At 31.9% G+C, this 14,867-nt stretch overlaps 2 pseudogenes; both read left to right on the forward strand.

Annotated features, from left to right (window-relative positions):
- The first annotated feature begins 295 nt into the window (after positions 1 to 295).
- On the forward strand, positions 296 to 5,497 carry LOC108551342 (peptidyl-prolyl cis-trans isomerase CWC27 homolog; annotated as a pseudogene).
- Positions 5,498 to 9,229: 3,732 nt separating this feature from the next.
- On the forward strand, positions 9,230 to 14,431 carry LOC108551343 (peptidyl-prolyl cis-trans isomerase CWC27 homolog; annotated as a pseudogene).
- Positions 14,432 to 14,867: the final 436 nt, after the last annotated feature.

A 14,867-nucleotide genomic window follows, 5' to 3' on the forward strand; every position in this document is an offset into this window, starting at 1 on the left:
GGTTTGGCAGACAAAGAAGAATGTAATTAATTTAGGTGATGTCCTCTTGTAGCAGCAAGATATTGAGAATAGATTAAGTTTGAAGTGAATGTTGTGCTCCTGATTTAAGTAAATATTGACATCAGTGGTCAAAGTCAATGATCATCTCTAATCTGTTATATTTCAGAATGTTGGAGCTGAGGTATATAAAGAAGAGGGAGAGGTCCTAATGAAAGCAGTGAGAAGAGGAAACGCATATTATGTTGCATTAAGAAACAGGAAAGGGGCAACATATCTATCAACAGAGAAGGATGTGATGTGTCATCAACATACAAATTTGAGGACCATTAAAGAGACGGAGGATCAACAATCGGTAATAGTTATAAAAGTTAAAGATAAATTGAATGCGGAGTGTAAATGTTGCATTAAGGCATAAATGTGTAAAAATATTTATAGGAACTTGGTAACTATAAAAGCTGCAAGTATAATGGGGCTGTGGCACATCATCGACTTCATTGGGCCAAGAAAGCCAATGTCAAAAGGAGGTAAAAGGTACGTCTTACCTACAGATGATTATTCAAGAAAAGAGCCATTTGGTTGACTGATTAATAAATGACTAAAGATTTAATATGAAATATTATTGACACAGGATTTTTTTATTATAGGAGACTTACAAACATGAGTAGTATTTATATACAAGGGCCACCAACTAGGTATGAAGTATGTATCATTTTATAATGTTCCAATGGATTGTATATCTGTTTTTAAAAATTTAACAAATACACAATATTTACTTTCTAAATTTCTGTATTAATATATTAAATAATTTCTAATTTGAATTACAATAATAAATATTAAATTTTAATAAATTTGATTTTAAAAGTATTTTACATTAATGAAACTAATAGATTTCTTTTAACTAGGATATAATGAAAACAACTGTTGGTGATATTGAGGAATTGTGGGCAAAAGAAACTCCAAAGCCATGTAGGAATTTGATACAATTATGTATGGATCGTTATTGGGATGACACTATATTTCATAGAATTATCAAAGGATTCATAGCACAAGGTGGTGACCCCACAAGTACAGGAGAAGGTGGTAAAATATATGGGGAACCATTTAAAGTGAGATTATATTTAAAAATAAAATGAATTCCTTTCTTATTCAAAAATAGTTATTGGATATATGTGTTTTAGGACGAATTTCATACAAGTTTACGTTTTGGCCAATGCTGGAAAAAATGACGATGGTTCCCAATACTTCTTTATTCTTAGTTCTACACCAGATTTGTAGAATAAACATACAATCTTTGGTAGAGTTACTGGTGAATCTATACTTGAACTCGAAGAAGCACTTGTAGATGAGGTAAATTTAATGTTTGCAAGAATATGTATCAAGCATTGATATAAATATAATATTTCCTCTGTTTTGTAGAATGATAAACCACTTTATCCTCTAAGATTGATAAAACGTATAATATTGAACAATCCATTTTCTGATATTATACCAAGAATAATAGTACAGGAATGTGAAGAAGTAAAAGACAGTTCAGAAACTCAAACAACAGGAGTAAAGTAAAAATCATGTATGTTTGCAGAATTTAGCCCTGGTAGGATTATTCTTTGTTATGAAAAATTTTGTTACAGACATTTCAATCTTCTATCATTTGGTGAAAAAGCAGAGAAAGATGTAGAAGAATCTGTGATATTAAATAAAATGTTTAGTGGTATGGGTAAATCAGCTCATGATCATTGAACTGATCCAAAATTAAGCTCACAACCAGCTGTTGAATCGCATGGACTTCCAAATAAAAAAAGGAAAGATGACCGTAGTAGTGATTGGGAAAGTGACGACGAAGTAAAAAATCAAGGAGCATTGGAAATTATGATGAAAAAAAAGCGTTAGTTTATTTTTTGCATTATAACTATGTTATAGAAAGTAGCAATTCTTATTGACTGTCTTATATTTCTATTTTCAGAGCAATGAAGGAGAGAACAAAAAATAAATTGAAAGTTACGAGAAAAGAACCGAAGAATTATGTGGTTAACAATTATCGTGTATATGTGAAACTTTCAAAGTTAATAAAAGGTACATTAGCATAAAACCACCGCAGTTTCATTTTCTTTTTACCAAGAATAAAACCACGCATTTTCATCTGTGACTTCATGTTCAACGGACTATTAAGAGAGTTATAAAAATGAAGGAAATTGTGTTATACTTATTTATGTTCTTTTATAGTTTTGTTTCTCCCGCCCAACGGGTCACGTGGTTTATAATTCGGCAGTTTCGATCAGCGCCATCTATGATTTGGGCTCAAAAAGCAAGAAAGTGATAGGAATATAGAATAAGCAAGGAGGTCGACTTAGTGCTGGTCACGTGACTGACGAGGACAGAGAGGGGATAGAAAAGGATAGAATGGCCCCGGCTGTGAAGAATTATTAATTACTCAATTTTCGTAAACAATTTGTGAACTTTTGTAATTTCATTGCAAAGCTGGAACTTCAGGCTACATTCTTAAATAATTTTCGTAAAGATTTCGACTCTAAATTGTTAGTTATTAATTTTTGTTTTATGGCGTCTATGATTTCGTAACGACGACCATCGCGACCTTCCGTGAAAATATTTAATACTAAACGAAACTAGAAGCAAAATGTGAACAAAAGTGATATGTGAAGATTCGCAAGAACATTGTCTTTCTAACGAGTGCATAAAGTTTCATAAATTAATTACGTAGAGTATAGTAATTAATGAAAAACCAATGGCTTCTTTGACAACAATTCAAACACTGCGCAGAAAAATTATTAATAATTAATTAATTATGGATAAATTTATTTCGAAAAATATATTGGAAAGTTCTTGAAGGATCTGACTTTACGATGCAATTATAAAAGTTCGTAAATTAATCACCGATATTGAGTAATTAGTGAATTTTCCACTGCCGATCTCGTTGCAGGACTCGAGCTTCGAGTCTAACCTCACAGATGGCTCTGATGTTGCTCGAATAGATTACTAACTCTGGTTATGTGATCCGAAAATATTTTAATATATTTTAATAAATGAAACCATAAAGTTTTCTACATTCTTTAAAAAATTCAGCCCCAACAGCGGTTTTTATTAGACAATCAGCATTCATTTCTTTACCTGGCAGACGACAAATATGCAAAGGTACGCCTTCATATCGCAATTATAAAATTTCATGAATTAATCACAGAAATTGAGTGATTTGTTAATTTTTCTTCAAGTGAACAGTAGAATGCATAGGAAATGAGAAAAGATTGCAAACAAACGCCGGAAGCATTGTTGTGTCCATGCTAGTGTGCCTGCATCACGAAAAGAATGTAAGTATTTGTAGTAACATAACCTTTAGTTGTAATTAAATAGCGTAAGTTACGAGCCACTGTTTACCAACCTTCCATTAGTGATAGCAGAGCTATCATCAATAAATGATTATTGGACTCATGGAATATCATCAGCGTACATGCCAAGAATTATATTTTATAGCGAGAAAAAATTAAAGCAGCAAAACAAATATGTAAAGTATGATACGTTTATTGGATTTCAGGTGCGGTAGCCATATCACATACAAGATAGAAATCTTTGATGGTCAAATAAAGATTCTAAAAATGACGCTGGTTTAGGCAGACAAAAAGGAATAGAATTAATTTAGGTAATGGCCTCTTATAACGAAAAGATATGGAGAATACAGTGAGATTGAAAGGTATGTTGTATTCCTGATTTAAATAAATATTAATATAAGTGGTCAAAGTCTATGATCATTGCTAATGTGATAAATTCAAATAAAAGGAGTGAGAAGAGGAAACGCATATTATGCGGAATCAAGAAACAGAGAAGAAGCAGCATATGTATCAAGAAAGAAAGATGTGTGGCATCGACATGGAAATATGAGGGTCATAGAAGAAATGGAGAATGAACAAGTGGTAATAGTTGTAAAAGGTAAGGATAAATTGAATATAGAGTGTAAATGTTGCATTAAGGCATAAATGTGTAAAAATATTTATAGGAACTTGGTAACTATAAAAGCTGCAAGTATAATGGGGCTGTGGCACATCATCGACTTCATTGGGCCAAGAAAGCCAATGTCAAAAGGAGGTAAAAGGTACGTCTTACCTGCTGATGATTATTCAAGAAAAGAGCCATTTGGTTGACCGATTTATAAATGACTAAAGATTTAATATGGAATATTATTGACACAGGATTTTTTTTATTATAGGAGACTTACACACATGAGTAGTATTTACAGTATTTACATACAATATTTACTTTCTAAATTTCTATATTAATATATTAAACTATTTCCAATTTGAATCACAATAATAAATATTAAGTTTAAATAAATTTGATTTTAAAAGTATCTTACATTAATAAAGCTAATATATTTGTCATAACTAGGCTACAATGAAAAGAACTGTTGGTGATATTGATTTAGAATTACGGGCAAAAGAGACTTCAAAGCCATGTAAAAATTTTATACAATTATGTATGGAAGGTCATCACCATGACACTATATTTCATAGAATTATCGAAGGATTCATAGCATAAGGTGGTGATCCCACAGGTACAGGAGAAGGTGGTAAAATATATGGAGAACCATTTAAGGTGAGACTATATTTAAAAATAAAAGGAATTCCTTTTTTACTCAAAAATAATTATTTGATCTATGTGTTTTAGGACGAATTTCATACAAGTTTACGTGTTGGCCAATGCTGGAAAAAATGACGATGGTTCCCAATTTTTTTTTATTGTTAATTCTACACCAGATTTGTAGAATAAACATACAATCTTTGATGAAGTTACCGGACAAACTCTATATAACATGCTTAAACTTCAAGCAGCACTTGTAGATGAGGTAAATTTAATGTTTACAAGAAAATATATCAAGGAATGATATAAATATCATATTTCCTCTTTTTTTGTAGAATGGTGGACTACTTTATCCTCCAACATTGTTAAAGACTGTAATATCGAACAATCAATTTTCTGATATTATACCAAGAGTAATAGTACAGAAATGTGAAAGAGTAAAGGACAGTTCAGAAATTAAAACAGCAGGAGTAAAGTAAAAATCATATATGTTTGTAGCATTTAGCCATGATAGTATTATTTTTTGCAATGAAAAATTTTGTTACAGAAATTTCAATCTTTTAACATTTGGTGAAGAAGCAGAGGAAGATGTAGAAAAATCTGTGATATTAAATAAAATGTTTAGTGGTGAGGGTAAATCAGCTCATGATCATTTAAGTGATTCAAGATTAAGCTCACAACCAGCTGTTGAACCACCTGGACTTGGAATTAAAAAAAAGAAGGAAGGCAGTAGCGGTTAGGAAAGTGACGAAGAATTAAAAACTCAAGAAGAATTAGAAGTTATAAAGAAAGAGAGTTAGTTTATTGTTTACATCATAACTATGTTATAAAAAGTAGGAATTTTTATTGACTGTATTATATTTATATTTTCAGAGTAATGAAGGAAAGGATAAAAAGTAAATTGAGAGATGCAAAAAAGGAACCGAAAAAATTAGATAATTATAAAATAGATGATGTTGAAGATGATAAAGATATAAAGGGAAATGAATAGGGAATAAAGAACTGCTTATGAGATTTAGCACGATAAAAAGCCGAGGAGATGCAGTGTATTGTATATGTTTATAAATATTGTTACATATACATATATATATGGTCATTATAATGACAATTATTACGTAATATGTATTACGAAACATTTTTTTCTCCCAACGGTGATACGAACATTTACTCAGATTCTAATGTCTATATGTCATTGCTTATTACGTCGTTAACAATTAACGTGTATATGTGAAAATTTCAAAGTGAATAAAAAGTACCTAAGCATATAACCATTGCAGTCTCATTTTCTTTTTATCAAGAACAAAATCACTCATCTTCATCTGTGACTTCATGTTTTAAAATTGCAACTTTTAAAATTGCATCGTAAAGGTACAGTCTTAGCGAGCATTCTAATATAAGTATGGACATGAATTCGTTGTTATTTAAATCATTATTGGTGATTATTGCATAGAGTGTTAGAACTATTGCCGTAGATAATAATGGTTTATCTTTCCATTAATGTAATGGAATAATTAATAATGCAAGTTCATGCATTAATTATAGAAATTTGGATTTTTTCGTAACAAAAATATATTTATATCTACTTCGTTGATATTAACAAATATAAGAAACATCGTTTGATATTTTACATCGATACTTTATCACATAGCTATTTCAAAGATGCAACATTTTCCCGCTATAAAAATACCTAGCATATCCGGCTGCAGCCAACTTCCAGTTGGCGGTAAGCTGGCATAACGGTAGCATGGTGGAATATTCTCACGCGTCAAAGTGAAACATTAAATCTTAAAACGTTTCGTGAAGTAGTGATATCATTGATTGACGTTTTAATTACTTTACGAAGTTCAATATTACTAGCTGTGAAGATTTCTTCGGTCATAATATACTACATGTGAAAAAAAGTGATGTTACATAGTGTAAATCGTGTAACGATACATGTGGGAAATAAAGTGGCGTGAGTGCGGGACTGTATAATACTACCGCATTGTCCGTTATTATCGGCTGTAGAACATTCTAGATTTCGACAGTTCGTTGAAATATTTGATCAACATTTCTCTGAATAGGCAGTTTTTTAATAGTTCTCTCAATTTTACTTCGATCTTGACATTTAAATGCAACATAGTTACGTATTATCGTTTTTACATTCTAAATATTGATTGTGGATTAGAATATTTCGTTACTACTGCATGGAATAGAGCTGCTTCCCAAATAGTAGGCCAATTATTTTTCGATTGAAGATGAACATGTGAAATAAAACGACGAAAGTGCAAGCGCCTGTGAAATCATGCTCCACAGTTTAGTTTTCTTGTTTATATTTCCAAAATTAGGCCTTTCGGTTAGGTTTTCTCGGCGTAATAGCGTAGAGTGAATATTTCCTTAGCGGCATTGCATATTTTTTTTCCATTCCAAGCGTGTGTTTTCGTATAATAGTGCTCAAAGTGTCTGTGGCTGTCTGATCGTGCTGCGCAATTTACTTTTTTGGCTTCTTTTTCCGAAATTAGGCTTTTAGATTAGGTTTGTTCTATTTATTCGCGTAGAGTGGAATTTTCTCTAATGGTATTGAATACTTTTTTTCGGCTTTGAGCGTGCGTTTTCTACAAATAGTGCCGAATGTGTCTGTGGCTGTGAAATCGTGCTGCGCAATTGACTTTATTGGCTTCCTTTTCCGAAATTATGCTTCTGGATTAGGTTTGTTCTATATATTCGCGTAGAGTGGAATTTTCTCTAACGGGATTGCATACTTTTTTTCGGCTTTGAGCGTGCGTTTTCTAGAAATAGTGCCGAATGTGTCTGTGGCTGTGAAATCATGCTGCGCAATTTACTTTATTGGCTTCTTTTTCCGAAATTAGGCTTCTGGATTAGGTTTGTTCTATATATCAGCATAGATTGGAATTTTCTCTAATGGGATTGAATATTTTTTTTCGGCTTTGAGCGTGCGTTTTCTACAAATAGTGCCGAATGTGTCTGTGGCTGTGAAATCGTGCTGCGCAATTGACTTTATTGGCTTCCTTTTCCGAAATTATGCTTCTGGATTAGGTTTGTTCTATATATTCGCGTAGAGCGGAATTTTCTCTAACGGGATTGCATACTTTTTTTCGGCTTTGAGCGTGCGTTTTCTAGAAATAGTGCCGAATGTGTCTGTGGCTGTGAAATCATGCTGCGCAATTTACTTTATTGGCTTCTTTTTCCGAAATTAGGCTTCTGGATTAGGTTTGTTCTATATATCAGCATAGATTGGAATTTTCTCTAATGGGATTGAATATTTTTTTTCGGCTTTGAGCGTGCGTTTTCTACAAATAGTGCCGAATGTGTCTGTGGCTGTGAAATCGTGCTGCGCAATTGACTTTATTGGCTTCCTTTTCCGAAATTATGCTTCTGGATTAGGTTTGTTCTATATATTCGCGTAGAGCGGAATTTTCTCTAACGGGATTGCATACTTTTTTTCGGCTTTGAGCGTGCGTTTTCTAGAAATAGTGCCGAATGTGTCTGTGGCTGTGAAATCATGCTGCGCAATTTACTTTATTGGCTTCTTTTTCCGAAATTAGGCTTCTGGATTAGGTTTGTTCTATATATCAGCATAGATTGGAATTTTCTCTAATGGGATTGAATATTTTTTTTCGGCTTTGAGCGTGCGTTTTCTACAAATAGTGCCGAATGTGTCTGTGGCTGTGAAATCGTGCTGCGCAATTGACTTTATTGGCTTCCTTTTCCGAAATTATGCTTCTGGATTAGGTTTGTTCTATATATTCGCGTAGAGCGGAATTTTCTCTAACGGGATTGCATACTTTTTTTCGGCTTTGAGCGTGCGTTTTCTAGAAATAGTGCCGAATGTGTCTGTGGCTGTGAAATCATGCTGCGCAATTTACTTTATTGGCTTCTTTTTCCGAAATTAGGCTTCTGGATTAGGTTTGTTCTATATATCAGCATAGATTGGAATTTTCTCTAATGGGATTGAATATTTTTTTTCGGTTTCGAGCGAGCGTTTTCGAGAAATAATGCCGAGTGTGTCAGTGACTGTCTAGTCGTGATGTGCGATTTTCAGTTTTCGCTTCTATTTTTGAAATTGGCTTTTGGATTAGGTTTTTTCGGAATAACGGCGTAGAGTAGGATGAAGGCAATATTCTGTTGAAATGAACAAGCACGTGCAACCGTAGGAAAATGTTATACTCATGGAATTGCACTAGCATATAGCCCTAGAAGCCAAGAGTTATATTTTATACCGCGGAAAAATTGAAGCAGTAATACATATATGTAATTTATGATATGTATATTGAATTCTAGGTCAGCTAACCATATGACCTACGACGTAGAAATGTTTGATGCTCAAATCAATATTCGTAAAAGGAAGATGGTTTGGCAGACAAAGAAGAATGTAATTAATTTAGGTGATGTCCTCTTGTAGCAGCAAGATATTGAGAATAGATTAAGTTTGAAGTGAATGTTGTGCTCCTGATTTAAGTAAATATTGACATCAGTGGTCAAAGTCAATGATCATCTCTAATCTGTTATATTTCAGAATGTTGGAGCTGAGGTATATAAAGAAGAGGGAGAGGTCCTAATGAAAGCAGTGAGAAGAGGAAACGCATATTATGTTGCATTAAGAAACAGGAAAGGGGCAACATATCTATCAACAGAGAAGGATGTGATGTGTCATCAACATACAAATTTGAGGACCATTAAAGAGACGGAGGATCAACAATCGGTAATAGTTATAAAAGTTAAAGATAAATTGAATGCGGAGTGTAAATGTTGCATTAAGGCATAAATGTGTAAAAATATTTATAGGAACTTGGTAACTATAAAAGCTGCAAGTATAATGGGGCTGTGGCACATCATCGACTTCATTGGGCCAAGAAAGCCAATGTCAAAAGGAGGTAAAAGGTACGTCTTACCTACAGATGATTATTCAAGAAAAGAGCCATTTGGTTGACTGATTAATAAATGACTAAAGATTTAATATGAAATATTATTGACACAGGATTTTTTTATTATAGGAGACTTACAAACATGAGTAGTATTTATATACAAGGGCCACCAACTAGGTATGAAGTATGTATCATTTTATAATGTTCCAATGGATTGTATATCTGTTTTTAAAAATTTAACAAATACACAATATTTACTTTCTAAATTTCTGTATTAATATATTAAATAATTTCTAATTTGAATTACAATAATAAATATTAAATTTTAATAAATTTGATTTTAAAAGTATTTTACATTAATGAAACTAATAGATTTCTTTTAACTAGGATATAATGAAAACAACTGTTGGTGATATTGAGGAATTGTGGGCAAAAGAAACTCCAAAGCCATGTAGGAATTTGATACAATTATGTATGGATCGTTATTGGGATGACACTATATTTCATAGAATTATCAAAGGATTCATAGCACAAGGTGGTGACCCCACAAGTACAGGAGAAGGTGGTAAAATATATGGGGAACCATTTAAAGTGAGATTATATTTAAAAATAAAATGAATTCCTTTCTTATTCAAAAATAGTTATTGGATATATGTGTTTTAGGACGAATTTCATACAAGTTTACGTTTTGGCCAATGCTGGAAAAAATGACGATGGTTCCCAATACTTCTTTATTCTTAGTTCTACACCAGATTTGTAGAATAAACATACAATCTTTGGTAGAGTTACTGGTGAATCTATACTTGAACTCGAAGAAGCACTTGTAGATGAGGTAAATTTAATGTTTGCAAGAATATGTATCAAGCATTGATATAAATATAATATTTCCTCTGTTTTGTAGAATGATAAACCACTTTATCCTCTAAGATTGATAAAACGTATAATATTGAACAATCCATTTTCTGATATTATACCAAGAATAATAGTACAGGAATGTGAAGAAGTAAAAGACAGTTCAGAAACTCAAACAACAGGAGTAAAGTAAAAATCATGTATGTTTGCAGAATTTAGCCCTGGTAGGATTATTCTTTGTTATGAAAAATTTTGTTACAGACATTTCAATCTTCTATCATTTGGTGAAAAAGCAGAGAAAGATGTAGAAGAATCTGTGATATTAAATAAAATGTTTAGTGGTATGGGTAAATCAGCTCATGATCATTGAACTGATCCAAAATTAAGCTCACAACCAGCTGTTGAATCGCATGGACTTCCAAATAAAAAAAGGAAAGATGACCGTAGTAGTGATTGGGAAAGTGACGACGAAGTAAAAAATCAAGGAGCATTGGAAATTATGATGAAAAAAAAGCGTTAGTTTATTTTTTGCATTATAACTATGTTATAGAAAGTAGCAATTCTTATTGACTGTCTTATATTTCTATTTTCAGAGCAATGAAGGAGAGAACAAAAAATAAATTGAAAGTTACGAGAAAAGAACCGAAGAATTATGTGGTTAACAATTATCGTGTATATGTGAAATTTTCAAAGTTAATAAAAGGTACATTAGCATAAAACCGTCGCAGTTTCATTTTCTTTTCACCAAGAATAAAACCACGCATTTTCATCTGTGACTTCATGTTCAACGGACTATTAAGAGAGTTATAAAAATGAAGGAAATTGTGTTATACTTATTTATGTTCTTTTATAGTTTTGTTTCTCCCGCCCAACGGGTCACGTGGTTTATAATTCGGCAGTTTCGATCAGCGCCATCTATGATTTGGGCTCAAAAAGCAAGAAAGTGATAGGAATATAGAATAAGCAAGGAGGTCGACTTAGTGCTGGTCACGTGACTGACGAGGACAGAGAGGGGATAGAAAAGGATAGAATGGCCCCGGCTGTGAAGAATTATTAATTACTCAATTTTCGTAAACAATTTGTGAACTTTTGTAATTTCATTGCAAAGCTGGAACTTCAGGCTACATTCTTAAATAATTTTCGTAAAGATTTCGACTCTAAATTGTTAGTTATTAATTTTTGTTTTATGGCGTCTATGATTTCGTAACGACGACCATCGCGACCTTCCGTGAAAATATTTAATACTAAACGAAACTAGAAGCAAAATGTGAACAAAAGTGATATGTGAAGATTCGCAAGAACATTGTCTTTCTAACGAGTGCATAAAGTTTCATAAATTAATTACGTAGAGTATAGTAATTAATGAAAAACCAATGGCTTCTTTGACAACAATTCAAACACTGCGCAGAAAAATTATTAATAATTAATTAATTATGGATAAATTTATTTCGAAAAATATATTGGAAAGTTCTTGAAGGATCTGACTTTACGATGCAATTATAAAAGTTCGTAAATTAATCACCGATATTGAGTAATTAGTGAATTTTCCACTGCCGATCTCGTTGCAGGACTCGAGCTTCGAGTCTAACCTCACAGATGGCTCTGATGTTGCTCGAATAGATTACTAACTCTGGTTATGTGATCCGAAAATATTTTAATATATTTTAATAAATGAAACCATAAAGTTTTCTACATTCTTTAAAAAATTCAGCCCCAACAGCGGTTTTTATTAGACAATCAGCATTCATTTCTTTACCTGGCAGACGACAAATATGCAAAGGTACGCCTTCATATCGCAATTATAAAATTTCATGAATTAATCACAGAAATTGAGTGATTTGTTAATTTTTCTTCAAGTGAACAGTAGAATGCATAGGAAATGAGAAAAGATTGCAAACAAACGCCGGAAGCATTGTTGTGTCCATGCTAGTGTGCCTGCATCACGAAAAGAATGTAAGTATTTGTAGTAACATAACCTTTAGTTGTAATTAAATAGCGTAAGTTACGAGCCACTGTTTACCAACCTTCCATTAGTGATAGCAGAGCTATCATCAATAAATGATTATTGGACTCATGGAATATCATCAGCGTACATGCCAAGAATTATATTTTATAGCGAGAAAAAATTAAAGCAGCAAAACAAATATGTAAAGTATGATACGTTTATTGGATTTCAGGTGCGGTAGCCATATCACATACAAGATAGAAATCTTTGATGGTCAAATAAAGATTCTAAAAATGACGCTGGTTTAGGCAGACAAAAAGGAATAGAATTAATTTAGGTAATGGCCTCTTATAACGAAAAGATATGGAGAATACAGTGAGATTGAAAGGTATGTTGTATTCCTGATTTAAATAAATATTAATATAAGTGGTCAAAGTCTATGATCATTGCTAATGTGATAAATTCAAATAAAAGGAGTGAGAAGAGGAAACGCATATTATGCGGAATCAAGAAACAGAGAAGAAGCAGCATATATATCAAGAAAGAAAGATGTGTGGCATCGACATGGAAATATGAGGGTCATAGAAGAAATGGAGAATGAACAAGTGGTAATAGTTGTAAAAGGTAAGGATAAATTGAATATAGAGTGTAAATGTTGCATTAAGGCATAAATGTGTAAAAATATTTATAGGAACTTGGTAACTATAAAAGCTGCAAGTATAATGGGGCTGTGGCACATCATCGACTTCATTGGGCCAAGAAAGCCAATGTCAAAAGGAGGTAAAAGGTACGTCTTACCTGCTGATGATTATTCAAGAAAAGAGCCATTTGGTTGACCGATTTATAAATGACTAAAGATTTAATATGGAATATTATTGACACAGGATTTTTTTTATTATAGGAGACTTACACACATGAGTAGTATTTACAGTATTTACATACAATATTTACTTTCTAAATTTCTATATTAATATATTAAACTATTTCCAATTTGAATCACAATAATAAATATTAAGTTTAAATAAATTTGATTTTAAAAGTATCTTACATTAATAAAGCTAATATATTTGTCATAACTAGGCTACAATGAAAAGAACTGTTGGTGATATTGATTTAGAATTACGGGCAAAAGAGACTTCAAAGCCATGTAAAAATTTTATACAATTATGTATGGAAGGTCATCACCATGACACTATATTTCATAGAATTATCGAAGGATTCATAGCATAAGGTGGTGATCCCACAGGTACAGGAGAAGGTGGTAAAATATATGGAAAACCATTTAAGGTGAGACTATATTTAAAAATAAAAGGAATTCCTTTTTTACTCAAAAATAATTATTTGATCTATGTGTTTTAGGACGAATTTCATACAAGTTTACGTGTTGGCCAATGCTGGAAAAAATGACGATGGTTCCCAATTTTTTTTTATTGTTAATTCTACACCAGATTTGTAGAATAAACATACAATCTTTGATGAAGTTACCGGACAAACTCTATATAACATGCTTAAACTTCAAGCAGCACTTGTAGATGAGGTAAATTTAATGTTTACAAGAAAATATATCAAGGAATGATATAAATATCATATTTCCTCTTTTTTTGTAGAATGGTGGACTACTTTATCCTCCAACATTGTTAAAGACTGTAATATCGAACAATCAATTTTCTGATATTATACCAAGAGTAATAGTACAGAAATGTGAAAGAGTAAAGGACAGTTCAGAAATTAAAACAGCAGGAGTAAAGTAAAAATCATATATGTTTGTAGCATTTAGCCATGATAGTATTATTTTTTGCAATGAAAAATTTTGTTACAGAAATTTCAATCTTTTAACATTTGGTGAAGAAGCAGAGGAAGATGTAGAAAAATCTGTGATATTAAATAAAATGTTTAGTGGTGAGGGTAAATCAGCTCATGATCATTTAAGTGATTCAAGATTAAGCTCACAACCAGCTGTTGAACCACCTGGACTTGGAATTAAAAAAAAGAAGGAAGGCAGTAGCGGTTAGGAAAGTGACGAAGAATTAAAAACTCAAGAAGAATTAGAAGTTATAAAGAAAGAGAGTTAGTTTATTGTTTACATCATAACTATGTTATAAAAAGTAGGAATTTTTATTGACTGTATTATATTTATATTTTCAGAGTAATGAAGGAAAGGATAAAAAGTAAATTGAGAGATGCAAAAAAGGAACCGAAAAAATTAGATAATTATAAAATAGATGATGTTGAAGATGATAAAGATATAAAGGGAAATGAATAGGGAATAAAGAACTGCTTATGAGATTTAGCACGATAAAAAGCCGAGGAGATGCAGTGTATTGTATATGTTTATAAATATTGTTACATATACATATATATATGGTCATTATAATGACAATTATTACGTAATATGTATTACGAAACATTTTTTTCTCCCAACGGTGATACGAACATTTACTCAGATTCTAATGTCTATATGTCATTGCTTATTACGTCGTTAACAATTAACGTGTATATGTGAAAATTTCAAAGTGAATAAAAAGTACCTAAGCATATAACCATTGCAGTCTCATTTTCTTTTTATCAAGAACAAAATCACTCATCTTCATCTGTGACTTCATGTTTTAAAATTGCAACTT

This window comes from Eufriesea mexicana, unplaced genomic scaffold, assembly GCF_001483705.2.
Source record: "Eufriesea mexicana isolate 0111107269 unplaced genomic scaffold, ASM148370v2 scaffold3843, whole genome shotgun sequence".
NCBI classification, from domain to species: domain Eukaryota; kingdom Metazoa; phylum Arthropoda; class Insecta; order Hymenoptera; family Apidae; genus Eufriesea; species Eufriesea mexicana.